The sequence below is a fragment of the Musca domestica genome, unplaced genomic scaffold, assembly GCF_030504385.1.
Source record: "Musca domestica strain aabys unplaced genomic scaffold, Musca_domestica.polishedcontigs.V.1.1 10, whole genome shotgun sequence".
NCBI lineage: Eukaryota > Metazoa > Arthropoda > Insecta > Diptera > Muscidae > Musca > Musca domestica.
The window spans coordinates 12,286,912-12,299,930 of record NW_026712115.1 but is presented as its reverse complement, the minus strand read 5'-3'; the positions used below and the strand labels follow the sequence as shown (position 1 = coordinate 12,299,930).

The window sequence follows — 13,019 nt, the reverse complement described above, 5'->3', positions numbered from 1 at the left end:
GACATTTGCAAGTGAATTGAGTTCTACACAAACTCGTAAATAACATTAGTAAGTGTTCATTTGTGTGAGTGTTTGTGTGTTTGTAGTACCAATACACATTCCATTACAACAAAAAGGTTAATTTACATCTGGGCATAAACAATAAAAGTTCATTTAAATTGAATACTTTGCTTTGCCAAAAATGCCGAAGTTGGTTCCTTCGAATTTCTTTGGAAACTTTTGCTTCGTTTCGAGTTGGCTGGCAAACACGTTAACAGTTCGCCAACGCGCAAGTTGGTTGCAGGAAAACGGAACTGGTGATGTAAAGCCTTCATAACCTTTCCAAATGAATACAATAATCAATCAAAGATGTTGGCTGATGTACCGAGTGCTGGATAATAAGTTGTCTGTCAAAGATTTGGCACAGATTTCAGAATGCTAGTTTAACATTTTGCCTTCACGCGTTGGAAAGTTTTTAAAAGTAAAGTCATTAATCGCCAGAAAGTGTCAATGAAGTTTGTTTAAACTTTTTAACTGATTACGTTACAAAAAAGTTCACACAGAATCTATTAAAACTCTTCAAATTTAAATGCAATACATATTCGGTGGAACAATAGAAAATATGATGAATTACTCATTAATATATGTATGTGTAAATGTGGTGGTTTTATGGATATATGAGTCATTGATGAAAAGGAACTAAGAACTAGATCAAACAAGTAAAAATGCATTAAATTTGTACCTTCAACGATAACTTAAAGAAAATCATTAAAAATAAAAGAATCGGGATTGCAATAAGAGAATAGAGATTCATTTTTTTTTAAATAGAAGTCGGTAATTAAAAAGTCTTAGAAATGCCAATTTCAAATACCAAATAAAACAAATAAAAAAGCAGATAAGTCCGGCTGGGCCGAAATTTGGAAGGAACTTGAAAATTTTCAAAAAAATTCCGAAAAGTACCACTGAAATGAAAACCGTTATATGGGGGTTATGCGAATACGTGGACCTGCATACGATTTTTTTTTTGTTTGCCACAGGCTGTTGTGGGCATTAAGATCATCCAGTACGAAATACGACATGATTCCGGTGAATAATGTTGCTGAAATCATCAAAATACCGATTACCTGCATCAAAATACAGGACCTGCAAACAAAAATTTTTGTCATAGGCTGTAGTACCCATTACGAACTTCAAATATGAAATTTGTGGGGTCTAACATGAGTATTACAAGGAGTAACAAACGGAATGACAAACTTATACCTCCATAGTATGGTGGAGGGTATAAAAACTGTTAAAAAATGTGCTTAAAATCACCAAGCTACCAAATATTCAAAAGTACCGCCTCATGAGTAATATGGGAACCATTGAGCCTATCTGCCACAGAAGACAGAAACATATGCATATCAAATATTAAAAAAGTGGCTAAGATAATGCCGGAAATACCGAAATATGGGGGATATAGCAAAACAATTCCCGGTAGAGGCAATGAAGTGTCACAGAAGGTAGAACCCCTATGAAATTTAAATCATCATAACCCCTATGAATTTTAAATATGAAAACGTGGACCTATGTACATATGCAATGGTGCCGTTGCAAACTCATGGTGCCGAATATTAATCAATGCCATTATAAAATTTACTCAAAATCAAAATTTCGATTTAACGGAATTGTGAAGTATTCATTGCATACATTCAATTTCGTTAGATCGTCCAAATACCGATTTGGCTGAAAATTAGTATTTTGGTATCTCCGTGTAGAGAAAACTTTCCGACTGAATATGTTTATTATAAATAAAATTTTTAAAAAGGTTTATGACCCTGGGAATTTAAATAAACCCAGTTAAGGCCAAATCGTATTCTAAATACGATTTCTACATAATAAGAGATCACAATTCCCAAATTGGAAAAGATGTTAAAAACATAAAAAATACAAAGCAAATGTTTCAAGAAGTGAACCGATATGACACATTTTTTGTACCAATGATTCTGGGTGTAATCCAAATTTAATTTAAATATTACAAAATATATCTCAATTTTCAGGGGTACCGTTTAACATTGTCAAAATTATATAAGACCTTACCAACATTTGCCCCAAGAACCCAGGATTTCTTTGGGGTTCTGATCTAAAAACGGGTACTATAAGTCTATTTGTCATTTTCCACAACTCAAACCGGATATTGTAAAGTGAAATTATAAGAAAATTAGCGGTGAGTTGAAGAGAAGTGCTAGTTTTTCAGAAATAAACAAGCTTTTATATTAGCAAAAATATATTATATATTTTTTTAAATATACATAAGTATACAAATTTCTGTTGCGTTGTTGTTAAAGGGAGATTTGACTCGTATTGGATACGTGTTAAATTAACAGCTAAGAAGCATACATAATTTTCACTATTTTAATGTAATTTGCATAAAACCTATTGTACCTTGATATATTGTTTATTCTGAGATTAATAGTGAAATTTTGGTTAGAATATTACTTCTTTTGACATTTTCCGACTTGAACAAAATTGTATGTTACTTTCAAGCGTAAAGAATATTTTGACTAGTTACGATACCGCTTAAAGTAAGCTTTTTACTATATTAAAAAAAATACCAAAACGACCCCTTGATTGATTCGCTTCACGATTAAAATTTTTAACCAATATTCCCCCTATATTTTATCTGCAATTTTATTATTAAAATTATACTATTAAAAAAAATTATATTAAAAAAAATACCAGAACGACCCCTTGATTGATTCGCTTCACGATTAAAATTTTTAACCAATATACCCCCCAATGTTTTATCTGCAATTTTGCCTAAGACACTATCTATAAAATGTATAGTATCCAAAAAATCTTCATCTGAAAATTTCCAAAAGTGTGGAAGAGCGGGAAATTTCCTCTTCTATTTTGGTTACTTTTCCAAGTAAACTTTCAAAACGCCGATACCATACATAGTATGGAGGGTATTCGTTCTCATTCTGTTTGTAACTCATCGAAATAATCCTTTTAGACATAACAAAGTATTTATTCGTGATCAGCGTAAAATTTTAAGACGTCCGTCCGTCCGTCTGTTTTAATCACAGAGTCAAAACAAATAAACATAGGAAGCAAAAATTTTGTACAGATCAGTATTTTATGTGGAGGCATGTTAAGTTCGAAGATGGGCTATATCGGTCCACGATATCGTATAGCCCCCATACAATTGTACCCCGATATTCGGTATTTTGATGATTTTAGCCACATTTTCTAATGGCATTGTTTGAATATATACACAAGGAGTTCTTTCCGAGTACTTTACCCCTTGGAAGAGAATTTTTCATATAGGTCCACGATATCGTATAGCCCCCATACAACGGTACGCCCCGATATTCGGTGTTTTAATGATTTTAGCAAAATTTTTCAATAAAATTGTCTAAAAGTCTACATAAGGATTTCCTTGTGAGTACTTCATCCCTTGAAAGATTATTCTCTATATAGGTTAACCATATCGTTATCCCCAGTGTGACGGTAGCAACATTTTTAAATTAAATTGTTTAAAAATCCATACTAGAAGTTCTTTCTAAGAGCTTTACTCCCAGGAAGAGAAATAAATATCAAGGTATCGTATAGCCCACATACAACGGTACCACCCGATATTCGATATTTTACGATTTAAGGGACGTTATTTACCGGAGTTGTTTCAAATTGCGTACCTAGAATTCGTAATGGGTACTATAGGCTATGACAGAAAATTGTCTATGCAGGTCCAGGCCTTCGTACAAGCCCCATATATCAGTATCTCCTCATTTCTTCATTCATAGTTTGCCGGTTTTGCCGCATAATATTTTTTTGAGTTGCACAGTGCTTTATATATATATATATATATATATATATATATATATATATATATATATATATATATATATATATATATATATATATATATATTAAAACAAATTAATAAAACTGAAAACACTTTTTTGCCGATTTCTCTAACATCTAGATGTACTCGATTTTTGGATAGATTGCAATGTGAAACCCACATTTATGATTCCACAGGAACAACTTACATGGTTTTGGGCTTATCTCTTTCAAATTGAGAATAAATTGGATTTATAGGTAGAAAGAAGAGCCCAGAATAAACTGGGCTTTCGTCAATCTGCACGCGTTTTCCGACAATTTTAAGGTTTGAAATGGAATTCGTTAGTTAAAATAAAATTTTGATCAGAAAGACTCGCTAATATAATTTTAAAATTAATGCAACTACAATTTATTTAAGAAGAAAATAGATAAAATGAATGAATATATATGATATTATTTTCACAAATTTCAAATGTTGTTGTTGTTTCAAATGGACAAAACCAAGAAATTTCCGACATAACATGCGTATTACAAATAGATTAGTCATCTAGCCAAAGCCGTCAAAAGTTAGTATAATTACCCAAGAGGGACAATTTTTAGATCTCCTTTAAGATTCTTAGGCATCTTCTAAAATATTGAAGAGGTAAATTCTTAAGAAGTGTTAAATTCTGTGTTCGGATTTAAATTTATTTCCCTTCCTTTAGAGACACTTTCAAATGTTTCAATATTGTCAACATAATTTTTTAAATTACCTAATTATTAAATGCATAGTTTAAGCTTTAAATGATCGCCTCTGTAGACTATCTACAAAGAACTATCCTATAGTACCATATATCGATTGTTTTTCCCTTTTTCTGGAAGATTCTTCGAGACTCGTCGTAACAAATTTATTGTATTTAAAATATAAAAGGATAAACTGCATAAAAGTTAATCTCTTGCCTTTAGATTTCTTTGCACTAAGGCAACACTGTTCAACACCGCCGTTACGCAAGAAACGTAAAACCATTTCCATCGTTATTCTCTTAGAGTTCATTAAACACACATATGTGCATATGTAGTGAGACGAAAACTTTATACAATTTACGATAAAGCCTCATTAATACTTTTATTGACTTAAATTGCTGGCAAAGTATAATAATTTAGTGTCAGTCCATTATTATTAGGCTCGGTCTTGGCTAATGTCGTTATTGTGTTTCGGCTCTTTAATAAATAATGAATAAATAGGCCTGCAAGCATTCAGCGAATGAAATCTACATACACACATACATACCTTGATCGGAGGTAAAGTTCAATGTCTGCAAAGAGAGAAAAAACAAAGTAAGTAGAGATGGTGATGGTGGTGGTAAGAAACGTGTCTTTTTTTGGGCATTAGCAAAATTTGCATATTGTAAATATGTATGTATGGCTGTAAGTGGTATTGGTGAAGAATCAAACGTATTAACAGAGAAATATGTTTGTATGGGTGTGTATGCGTGTAACATAAATAATCAAATTGTGGAGCATGTTGATTTCCATATTTTATCAATTCCCAGACCCTGGAACAGTTCCTCTCCGTTCACTTTGAACCTTGCGAAGAAAGTTTACACTCTCGATTATTAATGTGACTTTTATTTATTCCTTGGGGAGTTGCAGTCGAACCCTCATAAAACATTTCTGCCCAGAAAACCACAAAGTACGAAGACACATCCCCAGTGTAAGTGAAATGTTAATATTCCGGGCCAAACTTTGGCGTTTTGGTTTTTGTGGTTTTGCCGGCTGTCAAAGAATGTCGATTAAAAAATTCCAAAGTTGCAAATACCAAATTCCTGACAAATAACATAATCTCTCATCCAATATTTGCTAGTCGTTTTTTTTTTTCTACTGTCAAGATAATAGCAGATAAGAGTCTATATCAATAGATATTTAAAAATATATTATATGTAATGCACAGCTACCAGTAAAAGATTTAAACTTTCTTCTCCTGGATGTGGTGAAAGCCTCGAACGGCTGATGTCATGCATATTTGTGTTGTAACCACTTCTGGTCAGTGGGCAAACGGAAGAATATCTCGGCAAAGTTTTTAAATAAGTCATAAACTTGGCTGGTCGTCGGCTATTGCTGAAATGGATGTTGACTTTCGGAAAAACGAACTTTTTCACTTTGCTAGATGGCTTTAAAGCATTTCCGTGTTCGGCATGACAGTTGTGGTGGACATTAAGTACGAACGAAGTTTGTGATATACGAGCATTTAACAGTAATACATTCCCAAAATAACTGTTAATGGTAATGTCAGCAATAAATACATATCCATGAGAGAATTTAAATGGAATGTTTTTTGAAATCTAAGTATGAACATGTTCATATATTCATATACGGAGGTCGGTTATGTTTATTTTTTTGCGATATTCAGAAGCTTAGCACAAAAAAGCTACTCACATGATTTTGACAAATTAAATTATGGCTGTAATCAAGTCTTTTGCCTTTTATGATATAATTCTTTGACAGTAATAGTTAGACTTTTTTATACCCTTTTATATATATATATATTATTGATAAGCATAAAATTCTATTTAGCGATGTCCGTCCGAGCGTCTGCCCGAGTGATTGATAAAATTTTACTCAAATGTATATTATATCTCCAGGACTTTTGGTATTGAAAATGGGCCATGTAGGTCTACGTTTTGGTTTTTGGTGTAGCCCCCATATAACGGCACCTCTGATATTCGGTATTGTGATGATTTTAGCGACATTATTTACCGGAATTATTACAAATTTTGTATTTGAAGTTCGTTTTATAACCCCAATAATAATCCCTATATTCAATATTTTGATGATTTTAGCTACATTATAAACTGATTTTTTCAAGTTTCTCATTTGAATATTGTAATAGCTTATGACAAAAGTTACCCATGCAGATCCACGTCGTCGTACAGATCCTAATATACGGCTGTGTTCGGTATTTTTATACCCTCCACCATACTATGGAGGGTATATTAATTTTGTCATTCCGATTGTAACTGCTCGAAATACTCATGTCTGACCCAACAAAGTATATATATATATATTCTTGAAGCCGATGGGATCTCCAGCATCACCAATAATTGCAGATTTGGTTATGGAATCATTGCTCAACGAAAGCTTGCAAAGATTACAATCAAAACCAAAGATACTGACGAAATACGTGGATGATTTGTTTTTAATTATAAGGGAAGATGCAATACAAGAAACGCTGACAGTACTAAATAGTTTCAACAAAAACATTAAATTTACTTTGGAAGAAGAATGCGACGGAAAAATCCCATATTTGGACACATTAGTAATAAGAAATGCAGATAATACGATAAATATAAATTGGTATCAAAAACCTACAGCGTCAGGTAGAATAATAAATTACTACTCTAAACACACAAAACGAACAATCAATACAGCGAAAAACTTAATAAATAGAGTACTAACAATAAGCGACGAACAATTTCATTTCCAAAACAAATTAAAAGTAAAAGACATTCTAATTAATAATAACTTCCCATTACATATAACCAAATCCCTAATTGAAAATTATTATAAGAATAAACATTCAAGTCGAGATTCGCAGAAAACAGACCCGCCGAAGATTACAAATCCTTGATATATTTACCGAATATATCAGAAAGATTGGAAAATCAGAAATATATGACAAAAATAAATACACAATAGCACATAGCTCACATAACACAACAAAATCTTTATTCACAAACATGAAAAGTAAAATTCCAAAAATGGACAAACATAATGTAGTTTACAAAATTGAATGTGGTGGTAACAAGGAAGAAAGTTGCGGAAAACTTTACGTTGGCACAACAAAAAACTAACTAAAAACTAGGATGTCAGCACACAAATCAGACATCAAATTAAGAAACAATAATTCGATACAAAAAACAGCGTTAGCCGAACACACCCAAGATCGATGACGTGAGAGTGTTACAAACGGATCATCACTACAACAAGAGACTAACGATAGAGATGCTTCACATCAATAGTTTATCAACAACAAAGAGAATAAACAGCAAAGCAGACACGGACAACACAGCTTACTGCTACAGGCATTTAACAAAAAGAGATCGTGCAATATGCAAATAATTATCAGTGCAATAGTAACACTTGACGGTAGTAGTCACACTACGCTAGTTTTAAGTTTATTATTTTAATTATTTGCAAGTAAGCGCTTTTTTACGTGTTTATGTCCTGTGCTGTGATAATGTTAATATGTTGTATGTTTTGTTATTTAATTTGTAGATCACCCTGAAGACGAAACTCAAAGAGCTTCGAAATATTGAAAAAAAAGAATAAATAATTTAAAAACCAAAAAGTTTGACCTCAAGCTCAAATAATTGCTTTTATTAACTATCCAAAAGGTTGAAAAACCAGAGAAAATATTCTTGATCAGCGTAAAATTCTGAGACGATTTAGCCATGTCCGTCTGTCTGTCTGTCTGTTGTAATCTTTCGAACGAATTGAGATAGAAGGCTAAAATTTTGCACACATGTATATTTTGCCAGTAGGCAGGTTAAGTTCGTCTATTTTAGCGACATTATTCACCGGAATTGTTTCAAATTTGGTATTTGAAGTTCGAAATGGGTACCTTCCAAACTTGGTATTTGAAGTTCGTAATAGATACTGCAGCATAAAACAGAAAATGGGCCATGTAAGTCCACGTCTTTGTATAGCCCCCATATACCGTACCCCCAATATTCTGTATTTTAATGATTTTAGCGACATTATTTACCAGGATTGTTTCAAATTTCGCACGTGAAGTTCGTAATGGATACTTTAGCCCATGCCAGAAAATTATCTGTGCAGGTCCAGGTCTTCGTATAGCCCCCATATAACGATACCCCCTATATTCGGTATTTTGATGATTTTAGCTAATTTGTATGCAATCCTGAGAATTTTTTATAGAGCCAAATTCAGAATTTCTCTTGATATTGACGTTCTTCTCCCCAAATGGTACTGAGTCAGAGAAGAATTTCACAATTTTCAATGATCATAGTCTTTTGATTTGAAAAATACAAAATTCCATTCAACTGAGAATAATTTTGGACTCACATATACCTGAGAATAGTGACCCTAACACATATATTAATACCGATTTAATTAACGCATATTGTCACCTGTCGGAAATAAAGATAAATATATACGAGGGTGTACAAATGTTTGATATTGTTTAAACTCAAATAAGAGCGTAAATACGCTTCAATTGTCAAGAAGTGTTGCAGCCCAATTTGAATGTATCGGTATCAATATATGTGTTAGGGTTACTCTTCTTATGTATATGTGAGTCCAAAATTATTCTCAGTTGAATGGAATTTTGCATTTTTTAAATCAAAAGACTATGATCATTGAAAATTGTGAAATTCTTCTCTGACTCAGTACAATTTGGGGAGAAAAACTTCAATATCAAGAGAAATTCTGAATTTGGCTCTATAAAAAATTCTAAGGATTGCATACAAATTAACATGGACAGATGGAGGGCCACATATCGCTACATCGACTCAGCTTCTCCATATATGATGACTGGTATGCTACTTCGTTGGACCAACTTTACGAAATGTTTCAAAAGTCTTTACTAAAGCACAGTTATAACAATCTCTCCACGTATAGCATATAAAAGAGTCTGCCAAAGACTCTCTATTTGGAAACCTTTCAGCGGACAAATTTGGCCGTGTAAGAAACGTTAGCATGAAAACCAGCTTCTGATTTTGAAGAGTACTTTATTTCTCTCAAAATTATTAAATAAATATTCTCCTCTGCTAGTTTTTATACCCTCCACTATACTTAGTATGAAGGTATATTAAGTTTGTCATTCCGTTTTGTAACTCATCGAAACAATAATTTTAAATATAACCAAGTTTATATATTCGTGATCAGCGTAGAATTCTAAGACGATTTAGCTCCGTCCGTCTATTGTAAATAATAACAAAATTTTATGTGGAGCTAAAATTTTGCACCGATCAGTCTTTTGTCTGCAAACAGGTCAAGTTTGAAGATGAGCTTTATTGGTCCACAATATCGTATAGCCCTCATACAATGGTACCTCCCTTTATCCGGTATTTTGATGACTTTAGCCAGATTTTCCAATGGAATTTTCTTAAAATTAACAAAGCAATTTCTTCTGAGTGCTTTGCCCCCTGAAGAGATTTGTTTACATAGGATATCGCATAGCCTTCACATAACGGCACCCCCCAGGTATAGTAATGATTTTAGCCACATTTTTTAATTGAATCGTCTGAAAATCCACACAAGGAGTTCCTTGTTAGTACTTTATCCTTTGGAAGAGAGTTGCATATCTAGGTTAACGATATCCTATAGCCCTCATATATATTTTCTATATAGGTCCACGATATCGGTTCCCCCCAACTATTCGGCATTCGGCACCGAAATTGTTTCAAATTCCATATTTAAAGTTCGAAATTGGAACTACAGCCGATGACAAAATTACTTATGCTGAACCAGGTCTTCTTATAGCCCCCATATAATGGTTTTCATTTGAGCGGTATTTTTCGACGGAATTTTTTGGAAAATTTTCAAGTTCCTTCAAAATGGTGGAGCTTATTAAAAGCACGGCCGAACCAAACTTAGCTGCTTTTTTAACTGTTCCCATTAAAACGTTCGGGAAGAGAGCTTAATAAAATTACTGTGTCAATTATGATAGCTTGCAAGTGTTCGGTGGAAGTGTTAATTTACACTTCTAAATGTTCATGTGTTATCTATTTAAAATTTTTGCTCAAAACCTTTGCTGTGTGCGTTTCGTACTATAATATATATTGGGCCATTTACAATCATACTCTCATGGCAATTCATTGACCTGAAATCAATAAAAAAATAACAATAATACTGCATAAATAGTTTTTACATCAAATTAAGAAAAAACTAATGCAAAACATAAATTTAGTGGAAAATTATTTATGCGTGAATAAATAACTCACTAATTAAATTATAATAAGTAGTTGTTTGTGCGTTGTAGTTGTAGTTGCTTCGCCTGGAATAGTTGTGGCTAAATTTATGCAGTGTTTACTTTTAGGAAATATTAAACAAATAAAAAATTGTATGTTTACTGCATCGGAATAAATACAAGTTTAGGTTACAAATCGATTCTGTTGCTTTTTAACTGGAAATAACATTTTGGGCCGTAATAAAGTTAGATGATCGGCTTTCGACTTAAAAAAAGTAATAAATAAGATTGGGTATTGGCTTCAGGCCTTTGTGAGCATACGCAATTAATACAAATACAAGAACGGGTTTAAATGGTATATATACACAATAAGCGGATACGCCAAGATAGACTCCTGTTTAGGATTGGATTTTTACATTTAAGAACCTCTAAAGTCCACCTAGTCAAATCTGTTCGTCAGTTGCCTGATTTCTCTGTCTACCTGACGGGGGCAAATGGTAACTCACGAAGGTATTACATTTTTTCCAAAGTTTGCACACCGTAATAGTTTTATCACCTTAAAAGCAAGTTTTTAGAGCAACCATTTCAGTCCACTCACTTAAGCACTTCCCGAATCCATAATATGTAAACAAAAATTGAATCTCATACATCGCTTATGAAGCCGATTTGGTTTAAACTCTAATGTTTAGATTCAGATTTCATTTCAGACATGTACGTTTTGAAAATAGAGTTTTATGACAGTTTTCAACGGACTTGACCTGCTTTCGACGAAGTATATTTATTAGTAAACAGCACACGATTCTTTGTCGATTTAGCCATGTCCGTCTGTCTGTGGAAATCGCTCTAGATTCCGAACGGAATGAAACAGGTGACAAAATTTCACTTTTTGCAAATGGGACAAATAGCTTCTCGACTTTTATATCGTTATACGGGCAATACTTTCAAACAAACGGACAGAAAACCCTTCGCATAAAGTCCATATAAGTCTCTATATAACGGATTCTCCAAATATTCGGTATTTAAACGATTTTAGATACATTTTTAAAAAGAGAGAGTTCGTAATAGGGCCCACTTTCTGTAGCAGATAATTGTCTTTCCATGTCCACGTCTTTGTGTATATACTATATGATGGAATCCCATGATTTCGGTAGCTGAGCCCGTTACAGTTGTACGGATTTTTGAAAATGTTCTGTTCTTCGTGGCTGACGACGTGATTGTTATATTACTCATGTTTCAGAGGGAATAATACACAATAATTGTTTTTCTTCCTTACTATGATAATACAAGCTGCAACTACTTGAAAGTAGGCTGGTTGAACCAGTCAATTATTTATCGATTTATGCTAATATATGCAAATACCCTAATCATAGTTAATGAGCGATGTATTCAGAAACGTTTTTGACACTTTATATGAGTTTACTGTGGCGTATAAGCTCAGGAGTAGGTAGATTTATTGATCATACGCACCAGTAGAAAAAACATCATGTTTCGATATTGTGTGTCTTTTTACACGACATTTGTAAAAATTGTTGCAAAGTTCTCTTACGTGTTGTCTTTTCACACAGAGAACAAGTGCAAAACGGGAAGTTTACAGGATGTTATTGGAGAAACATTAGATCTAAAATTTTGCATGTGTTCCTAAATGTTGTCCAAAAGAACTTACTTAGCATTACAACGACGTGCCTTATGACCATCGTAGTTTCAAAATATGAAGAACTGTAGTATATTTTAAATACATTAAAAATCTTCAACCTTTACTTAACAGAGCTTATAACTTCTTCTGTACCAATATGAAATGCTGCTACTAAGTACTCGAATAAACAAACTATGTATCCCAACAGTAACACCAAATTTAATTCAAGATCATGAAAAATATATCTATATATATCTATATAAATATATATATTTTTAGAGCAATGAATTTAGAATCGCCTTGCCTACAACTTCGCTGGTACTTCAAACTTTCGCATAAGTGTCAATAGATTAACAATAAGCAACTACTCCTTTAATTTAACTGTCATAGGTTAGTATTCATTTACAAGTTCTGCGTATCAAAAATTTCATTTGAAATTACTTTAACTATTATCGTCATTTTAATTACTCAATTACCAATTCTTAAGTAGTGACATTTGATTCGGCGGATGAAGCGATTAGAAACACTTTTCTTTTGCCAAAAACTTCGTTCACTTCTCTTTGCAAAACAAACACAAAGCCATTTAACACGTTGTTTACACAAGCTACCCCCATATAGAAATCCTCTCCTTGAAAGGGACAAAAACTTCTAAGCCTCCAGGCATTAGAAGTT

General features: G+C 32.9%; 1 protein-coding gene across 6 annotated transcripts in view; it reads right to left on the bottom strand.

The window, feature by feature from the left end:
- Positions 1–13,019, bottom strand: part of LOC101890869 (zwei Ig domain protein zig-8) — a 358,699-nt gene that overhangs the window by 186,076 nt on the left and 159,604 nt on the right. For 5 of the 6 annotated variants that reach the window (XM_059126655.1, XM_059126641.1, XM_059126633.1 and 2 more), the window contains one exon: positions 5,075–5,099. The exons of the other annotated variant lie outside the window; for it this stretch is intronic. The gene's annotated coding sequence lies outside the window, so the exon portion shown is untranslated. The remainder of the gene's footprint in view (positions 1–5,074; positions 5,100–13,019) is intronic. 6 annotated transcript variants of the gene reach the window in all.